Genomic DNA, 23,725 nt, shown 5'->3' with positions numbered 1-23,725 from the left:
ACAGATTTCCTCTTCTTGGGCTCTAAAATCACTGCAGATGGTGACTGAAGCCATGAAATCAAAAGACCATTGCCTCATGGCAGGAAAGCCATGACAAACCTAGACAGTGTGCTGAAAAGGAGAGACATTACTCTGCCAACAAAGGTCTGTATAATCAAGGCTATGGTCTTCCCAGCGGTCATGTATTGTTGTGAGAGCTGGACCATAAAGAAGGCAGAACACCAAAAAATTGATGCCTTCAAACTGTGGTGCTAGAAAAGACTCCTGAAAGTCCCTTGGACTGTAAGGAGAACAAACCAGTCAATCTTAAGGGAGATCAACCCTAAATACTCACTAGAAGGACTGATGCTGAAGCTGAAGCTCCAGTATTTTGGTCATCTGATGTGAATAGATGACTCATTGGAAAAGTCCCTGGTGCCGGGAAAGATTGAAGGCAGAAGGAGAAGAGGACGTCAGAGGATGATATGGCTGGATGGCATCACCGATGCAATGAACATGAACTTGGGCAAACTCCTGGAGATGGTGAGGGATAGGGACGCCTGGTGTGCTGCAGTCCCTGGGGTTACAAAGAGTCAGACATGACTGGGCGACTCAACAACGTGAGTGACTTCCCAAGGCCATACCGACAGTGGCAAACTTGACCACTGTAACCTAGATCTGGTTTTTCAACTCAATACATGTTTTACTTTATATTTCTTAAAGGTTCAAGAAAAAGCTAATGAAAGCCCAAAATATGTGCTCAGGAAGGTCTACTGTGACAAGTTTCCAGTCTCCTCTTTTTTGTTCTCCCTGTATACACTATTGCTCTCTTATTCCCCCTAAAGTACAGCTCTGATTTTGTCACTTCTGTGTTAAAAACTTTTAATACCCTGTGGCCTACTAAATTCAGTACAGATTTATCAACCTGTTTTAGCGTTCCTATAGCCCCATAATCCATCTATATCTATATCTGTATATATCTATATCTATCTCCTGTGCCCCAGAACAGTCTGCTTACAGCCAAGCACTTACTGATTACACGTTCATGCCTTTGTTTCTGCTGTTTCTTTTCCCTGGAATGCCTTTTCTATTCCTTCTATTTGAGAGTTCAGTTTGTGGGATCTTAGTTTCCCCAAGCAGTGATCAAACTCAGGTCCCCAGCAGTCAAAGCGCTGAGTCCTAACCACTGGGACTACCAGGGAATTCCCGTAGATTTAATTTTAATGCCGTCTTTCCTGAGGCCTTCTCTGATCATCTTCTTGCTACTCTCTCCTCTAAATTCCTTAAGTGCTTACTTTGTACATTTTCTTATTTTTATCCTTATCTTTCATATTGCATTCTTCTCTATACTGGAGAGAGGACACCATTCTGACACACCAGATATTTTATTTATGTTTTTGTTTGCCTTATATCCCTCCACTAGAATTTAGACTGCATGAAAGCAGAGATTTTCTTATTGCTTTTTCCCAACTCATGAAACAGTGCCTACCTAGTATGTAGTGGTGGTGGTTTAGCCACTAAGTTGTGTCTGACCCTTATAACCCCAAGAACTGCCTGCCAGGTTCCTTTGTCCATGGGATTTCCCAGACACGAATACTGGAGTGAGTTGCTGTTTCCTTCTCCAGTGCATCTTCCCGACCCAGGGATCAAACCCCTGTCTCCTGCATTGCAGGAGGATTCTTTAGTGACTGAGGCACCAGGGAAACATGTAGTAGTTGCTCAATAAAGATTTATTGACTCACTAAATGGATGAATTTGGCTCTGGGAATTTCTCCCATTTGTTGTCAAAAAAGAAGGTTTGTTATTTGAAACATAATAAAATCCTAAGGAAGTGAAGCATAGCTGGGAAGAGTGGATTTTATCCATATATTTTATTCTCTGGGCTTTACATTTTTTTGAGCAGCCCTGAATTTATTGTGTTTTTGTTTTACTGAATACAAATAAAAGCCATTCCTACCATGACATCATACATCCAAGATGATTGTGTCCCAGTCTGGCTACAATCTAAGAAAACAACATTCCTTGTAATAAAATCTAATGGAAGCTTCTAACATGGCCCTTAGGCAGTAAAGACTTATAAGACCGAAATGATAACAAAATTCAGTACAGGGGCATTTTCGCATTAAAAGCACTTCATTTATTTTTCTTAGCTGCTGATATTAACCCTGAAAATTGGTCAAATCAAGCTCCTGATGTTAATTTGGGGTTATCAGTTTTCTGCATGTACAAGTAATTGGGTTTGAAATGTGTTTTAAGCCTGAATTAAAAGAACTTAGTCACTGGTGACTCATGGTGAGAAGTTTTTCTTTTTCCCTGCTGGAACATACGCCATTGCCTCCAACCTGGCCTTTTTGAAACACTGCAAACATAAAGAATCTTGTTTTTCTGTACTAGGTTCTGGAAAAGCTCTTTAAGGTTTAAGGTGGCATGGCCTTAATTACAGTGCTTTTTAGCTTTGTATAATAAGCACTACAATTGACTCTCCAAATTTCCATACAAATTTCTTTTGTCTCTGCCTTTAGGGAAGTTTTCTCATTATATATGTGAAATAGTCAAAAGTCTACCAGACAGTATATGAATGACCACAGGGATTTTGTTTTGTTCACTACTATATTCCTAGTGCCTAAGTAGAACTTTCCACAGAGAAAGCAATTAATACATATTTGTTGAGTAAAGTCACAAATATTCTTTAATAACAGTGTGTCTTAGAAAAATCATGAACGTTTACTAAAATAAATTTTCTCCAGCCGTTTTGAATTAGGTAATCATCAATTCACAATCAATCTAGTTTGGGAGGCTCTTGGTATTAGCCCAGGGTAGTTCTGCCCCAATAGTTCCCCAGCATTGATTGTGCCAACCTGAAATCTCCTTTAGCGGTTCACTTACCAAAGGAAGGGTAAAGCGGCAACACCCATAGGCACTTGCACCTGTGGGAACCAATGGGCGTCGTAACAGGAAATACTTGAGCTTGCAATACAGATAGTCATGAGCAGCGCCCAGGTCACGCTGCTTTTATCTGCAGTTCCTTATTCGGATTGTACGAGGTTTCGTGGAGTTGGGTTTTTTTGCTTGTTTGTATATATGTGTGTGTGTGTGTGTGTGTGTGTGTATATATATATAAGTTTAAAAGAGAACTAACTTTAAATTTGAAAATTGAACTGTGAATGCTGACTGGCATCATCTTCATTATTAAGGAATTGGTAAGTTGTCTTTCCTTTCTTTTCCTTCTAACGTTTCTTTTCCTTCTAATGTTGTGTACCCTGAAACTTCACTCCAGCACACAGAGGGGATTAGACAGAGGGTGCGTAAATGTACAATAACTAAAACTTAAGCTGATGTTATCAACAATAACAACCAGTTCTGATATTTACATGATACCATAATGGTAGACATTGGTAGGATTTCGTAGATTTTACCTTAAGGTTCGTTTAGCTTGAGCTGGTTTTCCTCTGTTGTGGGGACAGGAGGAAAAGAATCAGGAAAAGTTTTCAGAAAGTTCTTTCCAAAATGTCGAAATGTAAAGCTATATAAAATGCTGTTGACGTTAACTGTCTGACCAGGAAGTACTCTCTTAAAGCCTCATTTATAAAACTGTGTCTATAATAACTTCCTTTCTCGGGATGAAGGTGCTGATAGCATGATCTTGTTCTTACAACTTAAGTGGAATTCAGTTTTATCTTTCCTAAGTGAATAAGAGGCTGCCTTTTAAAGAAAGCCATCTCTGGGGCAATCTTACTGATTGCTGTAGCTAAGTAAAGAATTTTTAAAGTCTTTAGTATGTCGAATGGGGAATGTAGGACATGCATTTGAGAAGATCTACTTAGAGTAAGCTTGGTGTTTTGTTTTAAATGTAATGTTTTATTATAAATATAGTTTGTGTCTAAACATAGCTAATAAACCCTGTTGAGTTTCATGTGAATATTTATGGCCTTAACTCAAAAGTCCAGCTGAGAGCAATCAACCTAAAAATTCACTGGATTCATATGCTCTATTTATTTTAATTTGTAGTTTGATATTCTACAAATAACTATTAGTGGGGATTATTTTCAAAGTGTTTTATTTTTTCCTTTCTCCTGGATAAGTAAGGTAAATACTAAGCTGCAAATAAAACATCAAAATCTTGTCAGAAGAGTTTTTTAAACACAAATTTTAAATATACTGAAGGCCATTTTTATTAAATGGATGCAGTTTTTTGTAATGAATGATATTATTACTATAAGACAACAGTTCAAAATTAGGCTACTTAAAACAGCACACTTGTTTATCCTGGAGATCTTAAAAAATAACAAGCCACTTCCCATTTTTCTTCTTTCACAGAAAGGGATAAAAGGAGAGAAAACAGAGCAGTTTTTTGTTTTTTGTTTTTTAGTGTAATATCACATTTAGAGACAGAAAAGTCAGAAGATTTGATCACATTTACTTTGTTTTGTAATTTTTTTTCTTTAGTAGTAAGGGTAGTTTACTTATTAAAGTATAAAAATAAAATATCTTAGGCATGAGGTAATAATTTATGGGACTACTCCAGTCCATGAGGTGAAATTACATGAAGTAGGCAAGTGGATACTTTTTTAATATCTCATACTTTGTATGTCATTCATAATATTTTATAAACCAGAAAACTACCTTAACAGTTTTTCCCAAATTTACCAGACTCTTGGAACATGGTTTAAATGAAATGTGTATAACCCTGACTTCTAAACTCCTGGTATTTTATGTGAAGTCTTTATCTGTAAAGTCTTATGATGGTACATAGGATTGTTGTTGTTCTGTCGCTAAGTCGTTTCCAACTCTATGTGACCCTGCCGACTGAAGGCATGCCAGGCTTCCCTGTTCTTCACTGTCTCCGAGTTTGCTCAAATCCATGTCCATTGAGTCAGTGATGCCATCCAACCATCTCATCCTCTGCTGCCCTCTTCTCTTTTTGCCTATAGTCTTTCCCAGCATCAGGGTCAAGAAGCATTGCAGTGGATATTACTGATTTGGGGACACTATTCTTTCTAATATATAAAAAGGAAATCAAAACCTTCAAATAATCTTTGAAATATGATCATATTGCATTTTTTCTTAATATTTATGAATGTTCAAAACCTAAAAGAGCAAATTTGGTAAATTTCAGTGTTCACTGATAAAGAGGACTTTTGTGATTATCTGAGCATTCTTTTAGCAGTCCAAAAGTATCCCAGTCGGAGGTTGGATGGGGGTGGGGCAGAGGAAGTTGCTGGGGCTTCACAGTAGTGACCGATTATTGCAGATCGTATGGCTGCCTGCCCAGACACCACTCATTGGAGGGAAAAGTGGTAGTTACTAATTACATCCTACTAATTTGTACATGTTTATTTAACCAGTTATAACTGTTTGCTGGTTCCACACACAGGTGACAAGTTTTAAACTTCTGAATTACTTGACATGTGCTTAATCTTCTTGAGTTTACCACAGTCATATCTGTTATCGTCAGCCGGCAGAGATCACACTGACTCTTTTGTGAAAGACCATGTGTTAGCAGAAAAAAAAAGAGAGGGGTGAGGGGAAACAGAACTTGAAACTTTAACTGCTTTACCCTCTAGTGAAGAGTATTGCAGAGTTAAAACGTAAAGTTTTAGACAATTTATATAAAAACTATTAAAAATAATCATCTCCTGTGAAGGAGTTTGCAGTTCTCAGTTGTTCTAGTTCAGCCTAAAATTGAGATTCTTAGTGTTGCAACATAAAAGGAAGCTTTGTGGAGGAAATATGACATCTCTGCCCAGATGCATAAGGAGGAGAGTTATTTTTAAAAATGTTTTCTTATGAATATATATATTGTACTGAGACGTAGCTTTAAAAAGCTAGTTTCTATTTCAGGGTCATTGGTAGGAGTTACATAGGTTTCTCAGGTCACTGGAATTCTATTAAGAAAATATTTTTTTAAAGCATTTTGATGTCACCAATCAGCCTAATTCGTCTTGACCTGGCCTATCTAAGTAACATTTTTTTTAATGTGAATCAAATTAAGATGTTGAGATCCTGTCAATACCATGAAATAGTCGTGTAATATGTGTCCTCCTACAAGAGGAGACAGTTCACTCCCATTTCATAGCAGTGTCTCACTCTCCTCCAGGAATTGTGTAAGGAAAGGTTAGAGACGGGTCCGGAAATCTCTCCATTTGTATCTTTGATGCTCCTCTCAAACCCTTGGACTCTGAATAGCACACCACCCTTCCTTATCTCTCACTTTTGGTTTCACTCACATCTCTGTAGGATTGGCAGTGTATTCTAACGATTCACAAGAGCATGTCAGATGAACACATCTGCCACTTACTAGATCACTAGGTTTGTGACCTTGTATAATTCCCTAAACTCCCAAAGCCTCAGTTCCTTCACTGCTGAAATGGGCATAATCCTAGTACCTACCTTGCAAGATTGCTATGAGGATTAAACAAGGTTGTGTATTAAAGCACAAGTTTGGTTACACATTGTAAAGGAAGAGTTCAGTGAATGATAGCAGATAGGGTTATTTTTGCTGTTTGGAATGTTTCGAGTCTTATTCACAGCTCTACCAGAAAATGATCTTGAGAGGAGGTATGAAACAGTGCGTGCAGCTGTGTACAGATAGCAGGGTCAGTGTTGCAGTAATAGAAGAATCCGAAAAAACTGTGGAGCATGTGAATGAAATCTGTAAATCTTCTTTATGCCATTTCTGTATTTACTACTCTCTAAGGAGAGTGGAAGCAGGGAAGAGTTGACTGTAGACTTAAATATTTAGTAAAAAAAAAAAAAAAATATATATATATATATATATGAACCTGCTAAATTTGGCTTTAGTAACGTTTTTCTCCTTGTTTTTCACTTCTGAGAATTTCTTCCTAATTTGATAGCACAATTCAGGAAAGCAACATGGCAAAATGTTGATTTCTTAATTCATTTTCTCACGAGAGTTTGTTGGTTTTTTTCGGACTGGCTCACTACCAGATTAAAGTCAGGACTATGTTTTGAGATTTTAGATCAGCTGAGGAAAAAAAAAAACAAACCAGGTTGGGTTTTCAAGGGGTGTGTTAGTTTTTTTGGTTTTTGTTTTAGGCGGAGGGGGACTAGAACCAGACTGTAAAGAATATACACTTGAATGTAAAGAAGAATGTTTTTCTCTTTTCACCATGTTATTCTCTGGGAGCTTATATCCTGTGACACGTTAATTAACTTTGTATTGAAAAATGTATTGAAAACAAATGAATTTTTACCTAAACAGACTTTCATGGGGCTGTGTTAGCAAAAACAATTGTGAAATTAGGGAGCACCTTCAGTAAATTTACTAAACAAAACAATGGAACTACTTACAGAGAGAGTACTTGAAAAACCTTTAGGCCTTGCGGAAGTATTTCTAGTGTTTGAGATGTCCAGGTTTTAATCTGTGGTCCGACTCCTTTACCTTGTAGCCAGTCCCTCGGTTAGTCTGTGTTTTTCTGGTACCCCTCCCAATTTTACGGTCTCCAGGCCCATCACATTGCCACTAAGAAACACTCTGTGTGCACCTATCCCACTCATACCCTTATCACCTCATTCCTGGATTACTACAATTGCCTTCCTTCACTTCCCTCTTTTTTCCAGCTCATCTTGATTAACCTTCTTTAAATGCTACTGCTTTTAGCACACCTCTCCCCTTACTGGGAAGTTTCATTGGTTCCCTGTTACTAAGTCTAACCTCTTCTGCCCGACTTTTGACACCCTGTCTAATCTGTCCCATACTACTCATCCATCTTCATTTCCTATGTTCCTTGGCCTGTTCTTTCTGCCGTTGAAGTCAGTCTCTCTCGAACGTTGTGCTGATTCAAGTGTTGAGCCTCTGTTACTATTTATTTTGCTCAAAAAACCCTCCTCCCTTCTCTCTGCCTTGTCAGATTTTACCTTTTCTTCAAGACCCTGTGTAAAATTTACTTCCTGTTTGAAACTTTTCCTATTCAGTTCTTACTGTTTTGCTGCAAACTCCCAGGTGATTTTTTAAAATTGAAGCATAGGTGATTTACAGTGTTGTATTGGTTTCAGGTGTATAGCAAATTGATTCCATCATACAAACATATATATCTGTTTCTTTAGATTTTTTCCCTCATAGATTATTATAAAATATTGAGTATAGTTCCCTGTGCCATATAGTAGGTCCTTGTTGGTTATTTACATTATATGTAGTAGTGTGTATATTTTAATCCCAAACTCCTAATCTATCCCTCCCTGTCCCCTTTCCCCTTTGGTAACAGTACATTTGTTTTCTGTGTCTGTGGGTCTATTTCTGTTTTGTGTATAAGTTCATTAGTATCATTCTTTTCTTTTTTAGGTTCCACATATAAGTGAAACCATATGATATTTGTCTTTCCCAGGTGATTTTTAAATTAGCAATGCAGTGAACGAAAATGTGCATAGCATTTTACATCGTCCGTTGTCTTATCTTCACTAATGATGTCAGTATTTTGAGTACAAGGACAATATCTTACAATTAAATCTTTAACAGTTCCTAGCATAATGCTGAGATACCTAACTATGACTTGAAGGAAAAAAAAAAAAACAGTAGTAAATCTATTTCATCATACCGGTCTAAAGTCAAGTCAACAATCCTAGTAATATTGAGGGGACCCGAATATTTTTCCAGCTTGGTGCAGATCAGTCACTTCATTTATAGAAATATGCAGGGCAAATGAAGACAGTTTTATAAACTGGTTATAGTTTGACATATTTGCATTTCTTTATGAGAAACTGTGTGTGTGTGTGTGTGTGTATCTGATAATTTTATTTTCTTAAAATGATATAGCCAGCCACACATGGAGAGTTTTAGTTCTGATATTAACCTTCAGTGTTTTGCAGAATAGGTTAAATATGATCAATACATTTTATATAGCCAAGAAATATTCTTACCCAGCTGTTTAAATATATTGTAATTAAGTGCCTGCTATGTGTAAGGTTTGGAGAAGGCAATGGCACCCCACTCCAGTACTCTTGCCTGGAAAATCCCATGGATGGAGGAGCCTGGTAGGTTGCAGTCCAGGGGGTCGCTAAGAGTCTGACACGACTGAGCGACTTCCCTTTCACTTTTCACTTTCATGCATTGGAGAAGGAAATGGCAACCCACTCCAGTGTTCCTGCCTGGAGCATCCCAGGGACGGGGGAGCCTGGTGGGCTGCCGTCTATGGGGTCACACAGAGTTGGACACTACTGAAGTGACTTAGCAGCAGCATGTGTAAGGTTAGGCTCTGTAAAGGTAAACTGAAATTAATTGCATATGATTCCTGCTCTTAGGAAACTATCAGAATTCTGTTAGGGAAGACAAACTATATATTCAGAATCTGAAACATAAGAATACTTGTTGAATATCTTTCTTTCATTCTCAGTCTCCTGTTGTTTGAAATAGTAAATGCTTTCCTTTGTATTAATGCTAGAGAGCATTTAGGAGCCCCCAAATGAAAACTTTTTGTTTTCCCCTTTATATTTTTCCAATTTTTTTGAGACATAATTGACATATAACAGTGTATTAGTCTAAAGTATACACTGTAATGATTTGATATATGTATATATTGTGAAGTGACTACCATTGTAAATTTAGTTAACATCAATCAAGGGATGTAATGTAACATGATAAATATAATCAACATTGCTATATGTTGTACATGATAGTTTCTAAGACAATAAATCCTAAAGAGTTCTCATTATATGTATTCACACACACACACACACACACACTATCACTTTTCAGTTATAATTTTTTTTCCATTGGGAGAGAGATTTTAAGATCTACTCTTTTAGCAACTTTCAAATATAAAGTACAGTATTGTTAACTGTAATCACCATGCTGCACATGACATCTTCAGAACTTATGTATCTTTTAATTGTAAGTTTTTACCTTTTGACCACCTTCACCCATTACCCCCACCTCTGGAAACCACCAATCTGTTCCTTATATGCTTGAATTACCTTTTTTTTTTTTTTTTTTTAGATTCCATGCATAAATGAGATCATATAGTATTTATTTTTCTCTGTCTGACTTATTTCACTTACCATAGTGTCCTCAAGGTCCATCCATGTTGTTACAAGTGGCAAGATTTATTTCTTTTTATGGATGAATAAAATTGTATTTTATACTTTCCTTTGGATATATACCCAGAAGTAGAATGGCTGGATTATTTGGTAATTCTGTCTTTAACTTTTTTAAATTTATTTATTTATTTGGCTCCTCCGGGTCTTAGTTGCAGCATGGTGGGATCTTCGTTTCAGCATTTGATCTCTTAGTTGTGGCATGTAGAATCTTTAGTTGTGGCATACAGGATTCTTAGCAGTGGCATGTGGCATTTAGTTCCCTGACCAGGGATTGAACCCGGGCCCCCTGCACTGGGAGCCTGGAGTCCCAGCAATTGGGACAGAGAAGTCCCTGTCTTTAAATTTTTGAGGAATCTCTACACTGTTTTCCACAGTGGCTGCAGCAGTTTACATTCCTACTTAAAAAAAAAAAAAATGTGCCTTCCTTTGTATTAATGCCAAAGAACAGATAGGACACTGAAATGAGAACTTTCAAAATACAAATGAGAACTTTCAAAATACAAAATGTTTTATATATGTAAAAGTACAGGTATTTGGAAGTGTCTTGTCAATGCTTTGGATTTTGTGTTGATGCTTGGTTCTAAATATAGCCAATAATAACACTCTTTATTCATTTGTTTATTCAGTAAATATTTACTGAGTATCTTTTTGTGTCAGACCTTGTGCTAGTGCTGAATAGGATTATGTCTTTTTTTTAACTGATGAGCAAAAAGTTAAGCTATTTGGCTAATGCAGTACTAGAGTGCTCTATATGATGCTATTTAACACATAGGAAACATACTGAATCATCCCCTATCCTGATCATCTGAAGTAGTGTGAGCAAAATATCTATTTTTTATTCCTGGTTATGCTTCAGACTTCTTAACTTAGACCAGTTATTTAAACCTCTTACTCCACAAAATGGAAATAATAATAACAACTACTGATTATTGATTGCTTGCTAGGTACCAGATACTGCAATATGTGCCTTATATATCAAATATCTTAATGAATCCTATTAACTCCTTTACTAAGTAGGTCTCTCTCTCTCACACACACACACACACACACACACACACATATGCACACTCACACAGACACATACTTTATAGTACACTGATGGTTAGAGACGTTAGGTCTTTGCTCAAAGTCAATGGAAGAACCTGGACTGAAACTCAGTTCTGTGCCTATGGTCATAACCATCATTCTATGTTACCTTTCACCGTGAAGATTAGAATTAAATAACTTTGTAACATGCTGTACTACTAGTGCCCACAGGATAACTGCTACAAGTCCAGGATGCCATTCATATTTGACAATAAAAGCTGGTTAGATAATATGCCAGTGATAAAAGTTGAAGTTATGGACTATTCAATACAGCTTATGATTTTAAAAAATCATTTTAAGTATAAGTGTACAAAATGACAGTAAGGTTTTTCAGTTTATATGAAAGGCTTTATTTATATGAAAGTTTTTTCAGTTTATATGAAAGGCTTTATAGTTGACATGATTTCATGAGTCTCACAGCTTTGTGAGGCATTAATTATTCTCACTGTATAAGATGAGGCTGTGAGGCTTAGAGATGTTAAGTAATGTCCTTAAGATCACACAGCTGGTTAGTGGCAGAAATAAGTTAAACCTAGATTTGCTGACTCAAAGGTGAGACTTCTTTTCAGTTATACCACAAATACAAATCAAGTTATTCAGGAGACCAAACTCACAACTATTTTTTCTTTTCTTTTTAGTTAAGCTAAAATTCACATAAAATTCATCATTTTAAAGTGTACAATTCAGGGGTTTAGTATATTCACAATATTGTGCAACCATCACCACTGTCTAAATTCCAGAACATTTTCATCACCTCAAAAAGAAACCCTGTACCTGTCAGCAGTTACTCTTAATTACCTCCATCCCCTGGCAACCACTAACTTACCTTCTGTATCTGTGGGTTTACCAGTTCTAGACATTTCATATAAATGGAATCATATAGTATATGGCCTTTTGGGTCTGGCTTCTCCAGCATAATGTTTTCAGGGGTCATCCATGTTGCATATATCAGTACTTATTCCTTTTTATGGCTTAATTCTATTCCATTGTGTGGGCATTCCACTTTTTGTTTATTTATTCTTCAGTTGATGGACATTTAAGTTGTTTCCACTTTTTGGCTTTATGAATAATGCTGCTATGAATATTCATGTACAAATTTTTGTGTGAACTTAGTTTTCAATTCTCTTGGGTATAGGCCTAGGCGTAGAGTTGCTTATTTTTGTAAAATAATTCAAATTAAATAATTTTAAGTCCTTTATTAAATACCAGCCCCACAAGAGACACAAACACACACACACACACACACACTCTCTCTCACACACCATTGTTTATTTAGCTTATTTGTTTCCCAGGTCTTTTCTTCAGAAATAAGTCAGAGGCAAACTTTAGCTCAGATCCTGGAGTAGTCTCTCATTCTAAATGAATATAATCTGCACTGCCTACTACATTCAAGACACTAAAGAGGACAAATAAGTAAATAAGATTCCTACTGCTGGTCATATTCAATTGATGAAATTAAGAAATGTCCATGTCCTTTCAAATCAAGACAGAATGACTTCAGTGCTACAAAAAGTTGTCAGGTACTTTCTACACATGAAGAATGAAGAGATCATTTCTATACCAGGGAGATGGGGTAATTTGGAGATAGAATTTGAGCTGAGTTTAAATACTTAGTAACTTCTTCAGCAGGTGTGGTAGGATATAATCAACGTCTTTTTTTTAGCCCAGTTCAGACATTGTGAATAAAGTATAGAATACTTAAGGATAGTATTCTGTCCCTCAGATCAAAGGCCTTCGAATCACATACCAAGAGTTTTGAATTTTAAATACTAGATGTTGGAGAGCCATTTACAGTGTTTGATTAGAGACTGATACAATCAGAGCCTTTGAAGGACTATCCCACCAAGAGTTCCTAGAATGCTTTAACAGAAGAAAGAGATTGGGAATGAGAACTTGGACCGGGAATGAGGTTCTGGAATTAGGACAGCCTCCAGGGAAAGAAGAAAATCAGTCTGTAAAGAGATTGATTAAGGGCATCCACAGCTTGGGGAGAGAGCTGAAAGCATATCAGATAAATAAGAGAACGTGTAGAGAGGAGAAGAGAGGCCCAGTACAGATGCTGTGTTAAGAGGTAAGAGGAGGACAATTAAGCAGAGATGTTGGAAAGAAACCACTAGAGCAAAGTGCCATATGTACCAAGAAACGAGAGCCTTGTAGGGAGATGCTGCATGAATGTCATGGAAGGATCCACCTGAGAAGGACCCTGTTGGGTTTGGAGATGAGGAGGTTAGGAGCTGGCGAGTTTGTTAGCCCCAGGGTGTCTTCCTGTCAGGGCAAGTTCCCTCCTCTCCCTTCAATAAATGATACCTTGAGCATATTGTAGTCCAAAAAGAGTATATGAAAAGCAATGAAAGATTTAAGAAAATGGAGAAAAGTGAATTAATGAAATAAGAAGGTAGTAGGCTACAAAATTATGAGGCCATTTCTTGGGCAGTGATGGGAAGAGATAGTTTAAACTGAGAAAGGAAGGCTGAAGGGTGAAGAGAAATTTTAAACTGAAATGGAGAAAAACTGAGGAAGCAAGTGTACATTGAATGGCCTCAGTGTAGAATTTTTAGTATTAATGCTTATTCAGTTCAGTTCAGTCGCTCAGTCATGTCCAACTCTTTACGACCCCATGAATCGCAGCACGCCAGGCCTCGCTGTCCATCACCAACTCCCGGAGTTCACACAAACTCATGTCCATTGAGTCGGTGATGCCATCCAGCCATCTCATCCTCTGTCGTCCCCTTTTCCTCCTGCCCCAATCCCTCCCAGCACCACAGTCTTTTCCAATGAATCAACTCTTCACATGAGGTGGCCAAAGTACTGGAGTTTCAGCTTTAGCATCATTTCTTCCAAAGAACACCCAGGACTTATCTCCTTTAGAATGGACTGCTTGGATCTCCTTGCAGTCCAAAGGACTCTCAAGAGTCTTCTCCAACACCATAGTTCAAAAGCATCAATTCTTCGGCACTCAGCTTTCTTCACAGTCCAACTCTCACATCCATACATGACCACTGGAAAAACCATAGCCTTGACTAGACGGACCTTTGTTGGCAAAGTAATGTCTCTGCTTTTGAATATGCTGTCTAGGTTGGTCATAACTTTTCTTCCAAGGAGTAAGTGTCTTTTAATTTCATGGCTGCAGTCACCATCTGCAGTGATTTTGGAGCCCAGAAAAATAAAGTCTGACACTGTTTCCACTGTTTCCCCATCTATTTGCCATGAAGTGATGGGACCAGATGCCATGATCTTCGTTTTCTGAATGTTGAGCTTTAAGCCAACTTTTTCACTCTCCTCTTTCACTTTCATCAAGAGGCTTTTTAGTTCCTCTTCACTGTCTGCCATAAGGGTGGTGTCATCTGCATATCTGAGGTTATTGATATTTCTCCCAGCAATCTTGATTCCAGCTTGTGCTTCTTCCAGCCTAGCATTTCTCATGATGTACTCTGCATATAAGTTAAATAAACAGGGTGACAATATACAGCCTTGACGTACTCCTTTTCCTATTTGAACCAGTCTGTTGTTCCGTGTCCAGTTCTAACTGTTGCTTCCTGACCTGCATATAGATTTCTCAAGAGGCAGGTCAGGTGGTCTGGTATTCCCATCTCGTTCAGAATTTTCCACAGTTTATTGTGATCCACACAGTCAAAGGCTTTGGCATAGTCAATAAAGCAGAAATAGATGTTTTTCTGGAACTCTCTTGCTTTTTCGATGATCCAGCGGATGTTGGCAATTTGATCTCTGGTTCCTCTGCCTTTTCTAAAACCATCTTGAACATCTGGAAGTTCACGGTTCATGTATTGCTGAAGCCTGGCTTGGAGAATTTTGAGCATTACTTTACTAGCGTGTGAGATGAGTGCAATTGTGCGGTAGTTTGAGCATTCTTTGGCATTTCCTTTCTTTGGGATTGGAATGAAAACTGACCTTTTCCAGTCCTGTGGCCACTGCTGAGTTTTCCAAATTTGCTGGCATATTGAGTGCAGCACTTTCACAGCATCATCTTTCAGGATTTGCTTATTAGTTGTAGTTAAAATTAGAAAATACCTTGAATTATTATATAGAAAGATTGGATTCTGAATTTCTATCCTATATAAATGTTTTTTGAGCATTCCTTTGCCTGTGTATTGAGTATGCCTTTGCCTGTGATCTTAAATAGATTTTTGTTTCTGAAGCATAGTTACATGATGTAATAGAATATATAGAGTACCAGTTAGGCCTGTGGAGTCCATTTTTCTGATAATTATTCAAACTGTATATTTTAAGCTCTAGTAATAGTTGGAACCCAAATAAGGTATTTTGTTTAAAGGTTAGCATAATCCTTGGTTTGAATTCTTTTTATATAAATGTTTTATTTTCTCTGAAAGATACCTAAAGCCAGTATTATTGTTATGTTCCATAGACTAGAAATTTGTTACTTCCATTCTGTAGTGTAGCAGGTACTATGGAAACATTTTAATCTGCATAATTATTTATTAATATTTAGTTAAATATAAATATTTCCTTGAATATTTAATAATGATTTAGTAAAGTAATGATTATTACATAACTAAATTTAGTGAATTTAGTTAAATAATAATGATGAATTTATATCACTCTGACAGTATAAATTCCCTGTAATGTTATAAAATCAGTTCCTTATTACTCCTGAATTTCAGAGTTCCCAGCAAGAAGACTTGTTGGTAAATGTGTGGATATGGAAACTAGGATCTCCTTTATTCTCAGCTTTTTCTCCTTTTCCACACAAAATGATGGGAAATCTTTGACCCAGTATAACTTTTCTTATATAAGTTTTAACAACTAAGTTATATATGCTTTTTATTTTAATAAATAGAAAACACAGATGAGTAATTAGAAGAAAATAAGTTATCTTCTGGAGAAGGCAGTGGCACCCCACTCCAGTACTCTTGCTTGGAAAATCCCATGGATGGAGGAGCCTGGTAGGCTGCAGTCCATGGGGTCTCTAAGAGTCGGACACGACTGAGCGACTTCACTTTCACCTTTCACTTTTATGCATTGGAGAAGGAAATGGCAACCCACTCCAGTGTTCTTGCCTGGAGAATCCCAGGGATGGCGGAGCCTGGCGGGCTGCCTTCTATGGGGTCACACAGAGTTGGACACAACTGAAGCGACTTAGCAGCAGCAGCAGCAAGTTATCTTCTATACCCAAATATTTTTTACATTTAACCTCTCAGACTTTTTTCAGTTATTTAAAAATAGTAGTTTGGAGGATTATACTGTATGTATTATTTTAAGGCTGCTTTAAAAAAACAAAGGCTTTAACAGTGTATCTCTATACCATATTAACAAATACTCATCTTTCTGTGTCTAAATATAGTTCTTCTACTTCATTTTCAAACCATCCTTATTAGATGGCTATTCACAGTGGGTTATTTCTCTTTAGTTTTTATTCTTCAAATTGTTCTGGATGGTTCCTCAGTTATTCTATCTCCAGTACAACTCTAGGTTTTTTTCCAATGATAGGAAATTCTACAGCAGATAGATAAGAAATTACTTTTCAAAATATGATTTACTTTTTTTTTCAGATAGGAAGAGTGAATAGCATTATCATACTATATGTCTCAACCAAGCCTACTGTAGTTTAAGAATGTTTCCCATTTTCTCTATCCAGAAACATGAGCTAGTAGTGTTCTGACAGTTCTACCAGTCATCAAGGGCTTCAAGGGACACATACTTATCTCCCTAAACACATGGCTCTTTCCTTGGCCTTCATGTGTTACAGAGGAACTCTAGCTCCCCTTCTTCCCTTAGACTGTCACCAGCCTTCCTTCCTGTCATATTCCCTCCTATTTGGGATGTTTTGTTCAAGTTTTACATTTAAACCTCTTGGTTATGGGTCCTTCAGGAGTATCATTAAGAGGGGAGAGAATCTGGATATATTTAAAAGAACCAATTACTGTAGTCCTTTGATTAATGATTATATCTTGTCCATTATTGTAAAGGCTATATTTCAGCCTCCTCAATTTAATCTTTTCTCTTTGTATTATTTTAAACTTTTTTCATGGTCTGACCCTTTTAAAAAACAGATGTCTTCATTCTTATCTTAAAATTTTACTTCAAATTTATATCACGATAGTAAATCTGAATAAAATTTAGAAGCTCCTTCCAAAAAGTAGATATGATTCAGTAAGCCTGGTTGCTTTTTTTTTTAATTAATAATTAATTTATTTGGCTGCTTTTGGTCTTAGTTGCAGCATGTAGGATCTAGTTTTCTGACCAGGGATTGAACCCAGGCCCCTTGCATTGGGAGTGTGGAGTCTTAGCCACTGGACCACTAGGGAAGTCCTTGGTTTTTAACATTGTATTTAATGACTAGGTGTTTGAGTAGACTAAACTTACAAAATTTAAGTGATGTTCAAGCTGGTTTTAGAAAAGGCAGAAGAACCAGAGATCAAATTGCTAACATCCACTGGATCAGCAAAAAAGCAAGAGTTCAGAAAAACATCTATTTCTGCTTTATTGACTATGACAAAGCCTTTGACTTTGTGGATCACAATAAACTGTGGAAAATTCTGAAAGAGATGGGAATACCAGACCACCTGACCTGCCTCTTGAGAAATCTGTATGCAGGTCAGGAAGGAACAGTTAGAACTGGACATGGAACAATAGACTGGTTCCAAATAGGAAAAGGAGTACGTTAAGGCTGTATATTGTCACCCTGCTTATTTAACTTATATGCAGAGTACATCATGAGGAACACTGGGCTGGAGGAAGCACAAGCTGGAATCAAGATTGCCAGGAGAAACATCAATAACCTCAGATATGCAGATGACACCATGCTTATGGCAGAAAGTGAAGAGGAACTAAAGAGCCTCTTGATGAAAGTGAAAGAGGAGAGTGAAAAAGTTGGCTTAAAGCTCAACATTCAGAAAACAAAGATCATAGCATCTGGTCCCATCACTTCATGGGAAATAGATGGGGAAACAGTGTCAAACTGTATTTTTCTGGGCTCCAAAATCACTGCAGATGGTGACTGCAGCCATGAAATTAAAAGACACTTACTCCTTGGAAGGAAAATTATGACCAACCTAGATAGCATATTCAAAAGCAGAGACATTACTTTGCCAACAAAGGTCCGTCTAGTCAAGGCTATGGTTTTTCCAGTGGTCATGTATGGATGTGAGAGTTGGACTGTGAAGAAAGCTGAGTGCCGAAGAATTGATGTTTTTGAACTGTGGTGTTGGAGAAGACTCTTGAGAGTCCCTTGGACTGCAAGGAGATCCAACCAGTCCATCTTAAAGGAGATCAGTCCTAGGTGTTCATTGGAAGGACTGATGCTAAAGCTGAAACACCAATACTTTGGCCACCTCATGCGAAGGGTTGACTCATTGGAAAGACCCTGATGCTGAGAGGGACTGGGGGCAGGAGGAAAAGGGGACGACAGAGGATGAGATGTCCGGATGGCATCACCGACTTGATGGACATAAGTTTGGGTGAGCTCCAGGAGTTGGTGATGGACAGGGAGGCCTGTCGTGCTGCGATTCATGGGGTTGCAAAGAGTCAGACACGACTGAGCGACTGAACTGAACTGAAAACTGGATTTGTTCTTCTTAGAAGAACAAATTGAATTCTAACCATCCCTGACAAGGTGAAGGGGTGCATGGGTATTAACAGCAGGAGAAAGTTAAGTAGAGGACATATGATTCATTGAATTAAAAACTGAAGTATAAATACAGCATTGGGCTCCAGACTAAAAAAGGCATGACAGAAAGAGAACTAGTGTTAAGTATGGGACAGTAAATTATTGTTATCATTATAAAGGCCATAAAACTATTCATAATATTATTAAGATGTTATTAACTGATCATGACTTATTTTACAGTTAAGAAGGAGCCTTATTAATAAATTTTTTTTTGACTAAGCTTTCTCCATCATTTCCAATATGCATTAGGAGAATAGGAAAAGAGAAGAGAGAGGGAAAGAAAGAGAGGGAGAGATGTACACAAGTGACAAAAACAAAACAAACAGGACTGTGGGATCGGAAAGTTCTAATTGCCACATATCTTTCATGTTATTGAACATATTGAAAAGTGATAGTGCTGATAGCACATTTCTTAGATATTTCCATCATTGTCAAAATGTGAATAGGTATTGTTGATGTGAACACTGCTTCTCCCTTGTGAGGCAGGTAAGATGGATGGTTAGGTTAGAATGTGGTATTCCATCTGTTCTGTACATTAACAGAGATTTACACCTGTACCTTTATATAATAACTGAACAGTTCGACTCTATAATTGCCTTACCGCAATCTAGTGAATTATATTTGCTTTTATACCTTCATTTACTTTGTTTTAAAAGAATCAAGAACTTGAATTTTTGTATTTTGGTAAGTCAGAAAGAAAATTTTGGAATGTACAGAGGATAAAGTGCAACTAGTATATGAGGGACTCTGGGAGAAAATGAGTGACATCAGTATAAACAGTAAAAATAAACAGGATTAGAAGTCAGTTCATTGTCAACATTCTAAATTTTCAAAGTCCATGCAGGGCTTTTCTTTTTATGTTGTAGAGCTTGAAACAGTTTAAATCCTGGAAATTTTTACAAGATTCTCTGAGTTTAAAAGAAAACATTAAATCTCAAATTTTTCCATCTCCAAATTACTTTCTCTAAGCACTTCTTTTAAAACCAAATGTATTAGTGGTTTAATTTGGTATCATTCTGGCACTTGGTATTTTATAGTTTGCTAATGCACCTAGTGCAGCTCCCTACACATATCAAGCACTCACCAAGTGCTGTTAATTACTTTACTGGGCATTCTAAGCCCTGGGCTTAATTTAAAGTGTCACATATATGGAGTGCACAGAGACTCCTGAATTTGCATAACAAACTTTTGCTTTTTAATTTACTCCATAGTGAACTGCTCTCTAGAATTTATTAATGGATATTGGAAGAGACCATAGTATACTTTTTTTAAACCTAGGAATTACCATTAAAATTTGATATGCAAACTTCAGATGACCTAGTAATTTCTAATTACAGTATCACATAAACATCAAGTATTTTATGTTACATTTTAAATTTATTGATAGTATACAAGTTTATAACTTTTGTTGTAATATCATCTGATTAAAGGGTCTGTAGCATTTACTATGTTGGTTTCTGTAAGCTTCTGTGAAATATAAGATACTAACCTTTATTATTTTAAATCTTGGGCTAAATGTGTTTCTTACTCGTATAACAAGATCTTTTCAACATGGATAAATATTAATATTCTCCATAAAGAAATAATAACTTTACCTAGCTTTATAAAAGGGTAAAATCCAAAGTCATTTCATGTTGTGCTAATAAAACTTTTACTGATTATGTTTACATAGCACTGTCTGTCAACAAATTGTAGTTGTCAGCAGATTATTTCTCACGCTAGCTTTCTCACTGGAAACACAATATTATAATAATATTGAAGCTGCCTACTGTCTGAGATGAGGAAGCCACAATCCCTCCAAACTCTGAAATCCTATGATTTCAAGTTAATTTCAAATGAAGAAGGAAGTATTTGGCCAAAGTAAAACAGGGAAAATGTTAAAACATGCAAGTGAAAGATTACAAAAGAGTTTTCTTAGCATAATTTAGTGAATTCCCTTATTAAAAATCTTACTAAGATCATTGTTATAGGCAGTTTTGTACTTAAAACTGACCGAAAAAGGAAGTGTTTTTAAAACAGGCAAAAATGAAATCAAACCCCTCCCCACTACTTTTTTTTAAGTTTTTGTAGCATGCATATCAACATTATCCTTCTAGGTTGACTTAATCTGGTTATTCACTCATTTTATGAGATTTATTATTTAAATTCATTAAAATTGCTAAGTTCAATTTCTAAAGAATATTGAATTATTGACATTAAAATAAAATTTTGACACATCAGTTAACCACAATACATGGACCTAAACTTTGTCTCGTATAGAAGACAGTAGAGCAGAAAAAAAAATTATGAGGCAATCTGGGAACTTCAAAAATTTGGCCTTATTTTTGATGACATTGAAGTTGATTGTTAAATTTTAGTTATACTGATGGTATAGTTACTATGTTTTTAAAAGTAGTTCTTTTAGAGAATCAGTTTGAAATGTTTAGGGATGAAATGGTATATCTAGGTTATGTTTCAAAATAATGCGGAGTGGACAGTGAGTTGATAATTTAAAGCTGGGCCCCAGGTGGTTCATTATACCATTCTGTCAACTTATCATTATATGAGACTTTTTCTATAATAAAAAAATAAAAAATAACTTTTAATACTCATCTGTGAGGCTTTATATATAAAACCATTTAAAAAGTCTTTATTCCTTGTAAAATGAAAGAAAAGTATTACCTACAATAAATTGCACACCTCACCATTCTCTTTTCTTCCCATAATCCATATTCCTCTCTTTGCTGTTAGAAAAGAACTGTTAAAATTGTCACACAGTGGAAAAAGAAAGCAAAGGGTATAAAGTCATCTCATTCTACCTGAAGGAATTGTATTTAACCCCTTTGCTCTTCCCTTTCCATCCTGGCAGAGAGTTTTCTTTTTTGCAGGGTGAGAAGGAGGGTGGGGTGGTTCAGCCATGTTGTTATCACATTAGAAAGATGCCATTCAGTTGTATTGACGTTTTATCATAAACAAGTACTACATGTATATACACACAGAAACGTGTGGAAAGTACTTACAGTTATTCTCTTTAATTCAGATTTATAATTAAGTCTCTCCAAAGATCAATATTTTATTTACTGAAGCTGTAACTTGCTGTTAAAATAGTCATTTTTGAGTTCAAAATACTAATAACATGCAAAATTTTGTTAAATATAAAAATAATTTATTATTTCAAATTTTTTAAAATTGGTAAGGAAATTTCAAAATAGAAACTAAAACAGCATGCTTCTATTGGAAGAATCTGCAGAAAAGACCAATTCAATGAATGTCTTTACTTCACAGCCTTGTGATATGATTCATTACATAGATTTAAAGATAACAATGTTATAACCCATTCCGGTCAGCAATTACAAACACTTCCATGAATGCAGGACTTTGGGGAATTGAGTTTTCTTGGAAATTGGTAATGAAGAATTGAGAATTTTCATTCATTTCAAGCATTTGTCTTGGTTTCTCACCTTTCTCTCTCCTTCTCCCTCCTGTACATCTCCCTCACTGCCATCAGAGTTAACTTTCTTAAAGATAAATCTGATCATCATTTACAGGCTTCAAAAAGTAGTATCACCACATCACTCATATGAAAGCACTATTTGCCTTAGTGTCGAATCCACAATTCTAGCTTCACCCACTGCCTTCCTCAGTAGAGAACTGTAAAGTCACGTATACAACGAACTCTGCTGGCCCCAGGAAATCCTGTGCTTTTCTTATACCACTGAGCTTTTGAATGCCCCATTCCCTCTGCTTGGAATGGCTTTTCTCCTCTTCCCCATCTCTTATAAAACTGTGCTAAAAGATCACATCTTTGAAGTTTTCCCCCAGAGCCCCCAGACAATGCTAGTTATTCCCTCCTCTGCTTTCATAAGCACTTTTCAGCGTATCACTATTGTTTATACTGTATTCTAACCATTTGATGGAGTTTACCACCTTTTCTATTGTTTCATTCATTTAATCATTCTTTCATCAGGTAAATAGTTATTATATTCTGTTTTGACTGTTTTGACACTGGAGATAGAGTGGTAATTAAAACAGTCTCTGCCCTCTGCTAGTGGAGACACATGTTTTAAAAAAAATTACAACGAAAATATTTTTATATAATTACAATTGTGACATCAGTGAAGGTGGGGTCTCAATACCTCTATAGATTGCCCACCCTTCTTTTTCCCTACTTCCAGGCCATTGGCACTTAAGCTAATGCCTCACATATATAAGCAACTCAATAAATGTTTTAGAAAGTCAGCAATGAATATATAACTATACATGAACTACATGGAACTTTTAAATTAAGCTTTATTTTGAGATTTTATAGATTCACACGCGGTTCTAAGAAATAATGCAGATACTTTATATACCCTTTAACTTAGTTTTCCCTAATGATAGCATCTTAAAAAGACCATAGTACAATAGCACAACTAAGATATTGATATTATTCAGATGTCTCCCAGTTTTCTTGCCCCTCCTCTCTGTGAGAGAGTGTGTGTTTATGTATATTTAGACCTATGCAATTACTCACATGTGTGGGCTGCATATCTATCACCACAGTTGAGATGAAAAATAATTTCATCACCACACCTGCTCACATCCCCTTCTACCCAGTCTCTATCCTTAACCCGTGGCAACCACTAATCTACTCTACATTTCTATAATTTTGTCATTTCAAGAAAGTTGTAAAATAGGATCATACAGTGTATACCTTTTGGGGGTTAGCCTTTTTTTCCTTTAAACTCATAATCTGGGGATTTTTCCAAGATATTTCATGTATCAATAGTTCATTCCTTTTTATTGCTAAGTAGTATCCCATGGTATGGATATACTACAACTTCTTCAATCATTTATCCATTGAAGGACATCTGAGTTGCTTTCCAGTTTTCGGCTATTATAAATAATGGCTGCTATGAACATTTGTGTATAGGTTTTTATGTGAACATAAATTTCCATTACTCTGGGATAAATGCCCAGAAATATAATTGCTGGGTCATGTGG

At 36.4% G+C, this 23,725-nt stretch overlaps 1 protein-coding gene across 11 annotated transcripts in view; it reads left to right on the top strand.

The window, feature by feature from the left end:
• The window catches only part of TAOK3 (TAO kinase 3), a 191,634-nt gene that overhangs the window by 8,017 nt on the left and 159,892 nt on the right, over nt 1-23,725 (top strand). For 6 of the 11 annotated variants that reach the window (XM_006074238.4, XM_044930149.2, XM_006074239.4 and 3 more), the window contains exon 1: nt 2,882-3,179. The exons of the other annotated variants lie outside the window; for them this stretch is intronic. The gene's annotated coding sequence lies outside the window, so the exon portion shown is untranslated. Of the gene's footprint in view, nt 1-2,881; nt 3,180-23,725 lie in introns of those variants that run through there. 11 annotated transcript variants of the gene reach the window in all.

This window comes from Bubalus bubalis, chromosome 17 (genome assembly GCF_019923935.1).
Source record: "Bubalus bubalis isolate 160015118507 breed Murrah chromosome 17, NDDB_SH_1, whole genome shotgun sequence".
Classification (NCBI taxonomy): Eukaryota; Metazoa; Chordata; class Mammalia; order Artiodactyla; family Bovidae; genus Bubalus; species Bubalus bubalis.
The sequence above is the reverse complement of the archived record's forward strand: the minus strand, read 5'-3'. Positions and strand labels throughout refer to the sequence as shown.